The sequence below is a fragment of the Physcomitrium patens genome, chromosome 2 (genome assembly GCF_059467195.1).
Source record: "Physcomitrium patens ecotype Gransden chromosome 2, ASM5946719v1, whole genome shotgun sequence".
Lineage (NCBI taxonomy): Eukaryota > Viridiplantae > Streptophyta > Bryopsida > Funariales > Funariaceae > Physcomitrium > Physcomitrium patens.
The window spans coordinates 11,667,084-11,671,681 of NC_143411.1; the positions used below are offsets into that span (position 1 = coordinate 11,667,084).

General features: G+C 34.7%; 1 long non-coding RNA gene across 1 annotated transcript; it reads left to right on the forward strand.

The window, feature by feature from the left end:
* Positions 1-204: 204 nt before the first annotated feature.
* Positions 205-2,120, forward strand: LOC112273836 (uncharacterized). Its single transcript, XR_016500297.1, has 3 exons — positions 205-821; positions 1,356-1,424; positions 1,686-2,120. It is a non-coding gene; the product is annotated as an uncharacterized LOC112273836 (long non-coding RNA).
* Positions 2,121-4,598: the final 2,478 nt, after the last annotated feature.

Below are 4,598 nucleotides of genomic sequence, written 5' to 3' on the forward strand. Positions count from 1 at the left end.
TCTGGAAGAGAGTGGGTGGGGAGTAAGGCAACTGGTAGTCCGAATGGAGGAGTTGGCGAGGTTGTGTGTTGTTTTTTCCACTAGTATAGGGGTTTGCATTCTAATTCTCGTTCAGGGTTTAAGATTCTCAGTTGTGGGTGAGATTCATGTTTGTGGTGAGAAGGGATATTTTTTTCCACGCCTTGATGACCAGGTTGATTTTGAGGTTTCGGGAGGGTTCAGGGTTTATGGGTCGGGGTTTTCAACCTTGTGAAATGTTTTCGTCACCCGCAACACTGCTTTCAAGTCTTTGCAGGTTCCCGTGAAAATTGAGTTCTGACCATGTTGTCTCCATTGCATGGTTTAGTTTTCGAATCTATAAACGAGAAAAGGAAGAAAGCGCGAATGCGGCCGAAGAATTTTGAAGAAATGGCAGATGTAGACAATGAGGAAATTCATGCGGATGAGGTGAGAGACGTGATTAAAGCTGAGCATGAAGAGTGTGAAGTTGGAAAACCGAAAAAGAAGAAGAAGCTAGATTGGCAGCCGCAGGTTGTGCCACAACTGAGCGGTGAGAATGAAGATGAGAGAGCACAGGGGGAAATGGATGGAGAGGTCCCAGAGCAAGCTTAGGCTGACCAAATGAATAGCAAGGACCAGGCTAACGTCCCGAGGGATGGAATGAGCGGCAAGGAAGGCAAGAAGACTAGCTTCACTATTGAGAATTTAGGAGGAATTGCTCAGGTTGAAGGGATTCTGAGTACCACCGCATTCGAGTCATTGCCGGTTTCAGAGCCCCCAAGAATATCCTGAAAGACACCAGGTTTACTCACCAGACTGAGGTATGAAATTCGGGAATCACATTGGGTAATTGAAGCGGAGAAAGGGAAATGAATTTGGGTAGCGAGAGCAAGGTCATAACCTGTAGGCAGGCGGATGCATTGCGGGTGCTGTTGAGAGTCAGAGGTGTCAAGCAGGGGCAATAGCAGTTATGGTGCTGGATGAGGATTGGGTGTGCAGGAGTACATTTCTAGAGTGGGTCGAACGGCAAGTTTCTGATACCGGAGGAGCTGGGGTTCCTGAAGGATCTGAAGGTGGAGAGAGATTGTTTGAGATGGTGTGTAACGAAGAGGGGTTGACAATGAGAGGCAGGGACGTGGGAGGACCTGGTACTGGTTGATGGTGGTGGTGGATGGAATTGAGCGGACAGACGGTTGTTGTAGTTAAGTCGAGTTGTAGGGAATGATGACTGGTGGTTGTGGGTCCGGAAGGTTTGGTGGTTGGATTTCGGGGATGCAAGTGGTGGTTGATTTTGAGATGGGGTGGTGGATCGTGAAAGTAGAGGGGGAGACTGAAGTGGGTTGGTTTGTGTGCAGGGCGCAAAAGTGCCATTGAACGAGTACGAGTTTCCATTGAACAAGATAGCGAATGTGCAGTCACAACTGGTAAGAATGTTGCATGAGATACTGGTGGGGGTGGTGAGGAAAAGGAATGGGCATGGCTTGGAGGATGAATGTTGTGGCATGGTGACAGAGGATTAGTGACATTAGAGCGTGCGGAGTAATAGTATGGTGGTTATGAAGAGGAATCGCGAACGGTGTGGTAGTGTAGGTCATGCGAGTCGTGGGTTGTGTTTTGGGTTGGTTGGAACGGTTGGGGTGTGCGTGGGAACGATCCAAGCATGGCGCGTGTGTGTGTGATAACAGGAAAAGCTGGTGGAGAAGAACTACTACCTGCATCAGTCGGCTCGTGATGCATACCGGTCTTACTTGCTGGATTACAACTCGCATGCTATGAAAGACATATTCAACGTGCATCGGCTGGATCTACAGGTACGGAATATGGGGATGCGGAGTGGTGTTAGATGTCCGGTGGGAAGTGATAGTGTACAAGATGCAAGGCAGTGTAATGAGGGGTGCAGAGGAGCAGCAGTGTGAAGGTAGGAGTGTGCAGGTGGGAAGAGGTGTGGACGATGAGTGGATGGAGGATATGAAAGCAGGAAAGGTGTAGAAGACGTGGGTGTTGTTGACAGAGTGGAGTGAAGTGTTAATGCGGATTTTTTAATATGAGAGATATGGTTTTTGATTCATAACGTAATGGATTTTAGATTTATTCTACTTATATTTATCTTTTATTTGATACTTTTTATTTGGGTAATTATGTATATCCGTGATACATAAATAAGAGGATTTAAAGACATATTTGATTGGACTTGATCAAAAAAGGTTGAATCAACAATCAACATTGATTTTATTCCTCAAAGTCAAAATTGCTTAAGCTTCAAAATAATAGTTTGTTGTTGATCAAAAATTGCATCTTCTTCTTTTGGCACAAGATAAATACATTTAGAATAAATATTTGATAAACTTTGTTGTTTTTTTGGCTGATAAGTGATATGGAATATAAATCTTAACAAGAATATGTTTAAATGGACTTGATAACAATTCAAAATTCATATTAATATAAAATATTCAAGGTACTTGTGATTTGTATGAAAAGTAATTAAACTAAAAGCACCTTCTAGATGATGTTGCCATTCTTAAAAAGGATTTACAATAGCAAAAAGTTCTTTGTTGTAGATCTTATACTTGAGCTTAGATGCTAAAAAAAATTGTAAATAAAAACTAATAGATAAAGTTTGTCATGTGTTTCTATTTGTAATATTATTGTATCTAAAGTAAAGTCCAATACTTTTGTTTTTGTACAATAATCTTTTAAAAAAGTCAATACGATATCAAATTGATTAGGAAATAAAAGTTGTCTTCAAAGCTTCAAATATTATTTTAGCTTCTTTATTCTACTTAAGTTTGTCTTTATATATTAAATGTGTAGATGAAGTTGTATTTTGAAAAAATAATTATAATAAAAATTTGATAGTAATTAAAAAATTTCAAAAAACATTCAACATATTTTTATTAATTTTAAAATTTTAGAATTTAAAATATTCTAAATTTTTTTAGGATCCATTATAAGGCCATCATTTGAAATGATGTATCATACGAAGCCAACTTGAGAAGTGTAAAATATGTACTTTTTTATTTTGGCAAATAATACTACTCCTCTAAATTTGTGAAACACACATCAACCATGAAGTTTATGCTCTATTATATTTTTAGAATAGATTAAAATTTCATCAAAATAAAAAAATAATATAATCATCTAAAAATCCAAAATTATGTAATAAATTAAACTAAAAGTCTCTTATTACATTAAAATTATAATGATACAAATTTATAATTCATGTCATATAAAATATATTTATATTGAGTAAAGTTTGTAACATAGCATTATGATATTGATTACTATAATATTTTATGTATTTAAGTAAAAAAATATTATATTATGGTTTCTATAATCTTTTTATATCTTTAAAAAAAAGCTAGATCTTTTTAAAATTAGAAAAAAATTCTTTTAATAATAAAAAATATTGTATTAAATTTTAACTTGTTTAAATTTTTATTAGCCTTTTGGTTTTATTTCATATTTGTTTCTACAAAGACACTATTCTAGAGCTACCCACATTCACACCATATCACTATTTTTATTTTTTTAACTAGATTTATAAATCAATGTAGCTCTTGTATTCATTAGGATTAAGTATTTTTATTTTAATCTTTTGTTTATAGCTTTTTAGATATGTTTTTTTTCTCAGTTAAGTTTATCTTCACCTCATTTGCTAACTACTCTTTGCAAGTTTTGTTTGATTGCTACTTTGGTTTAGTTTTGTAGCTTTATCAACCTTCTAATCTTTAACTTGAATCCAAAAAAAGTAACAATTTTCTATTCCAAAGCTTCTTTTATCAACTCAACCTTTGCCTTAGAAATTATAAATTCCTTAACAATTATCAACTTTTCTTTTTTAGTCTTATAACATTGTCCAGATTACATTGAAGCTCCATCACTTTTTTCTCATTTACATCTAAGTTGAGCTTCTAAGTGTGTATATTGGTCCTTGATGTTATATCATCTTTTTCCTTTTGTGCTAAGTAGCTTTTAGATTTTACTCTCTCACTAGAAAATTGTTGCTTGTCTCACTTTAAGGCAACAAGTCTATCTTTTTTGCCATGTACAGTAGCTTTCTCTTTCTACACTCAATATTTAAAGCCTTAAGCTTTTATTTCAAGCTTTTAGTAGCAACTTATCATGAACTTCTTACACTTTTTTATTATTGATACTAAAATTTGCTTTGGCCAATTTTAAAGTATCAATAATACTTTTTTTAGTCTTAGATGCATCTAATATTTAAATTTATTTAGATTGGAATTTATTTCAAGGCTATTGAACTTTGTGTTTAGATAAGCTATATGATGGACAATTTTGTCTGGTATTCCTAGAACTACTTTGAATTCTTCTAGTAATGAGATAAATTCTTTGTGTATGGTAACTTGTAATATGTTTTACTTATATAATTCTTCTTCTATTGAATTCAATTTTTGCATAGCCGCAACCTATGCTCCACCTTTGAATAGAATTATCAATTTAAGTTATTACTTTTATTTTCTTCATATACTCTTACAACATTTACTCATCCAAAAAATGTATGCATCTATTAAAGATTAGCTATAGAAATTAGATTTTCAAAGTTACGAATCTAAAAAAATCAAAGGATTAATACACCA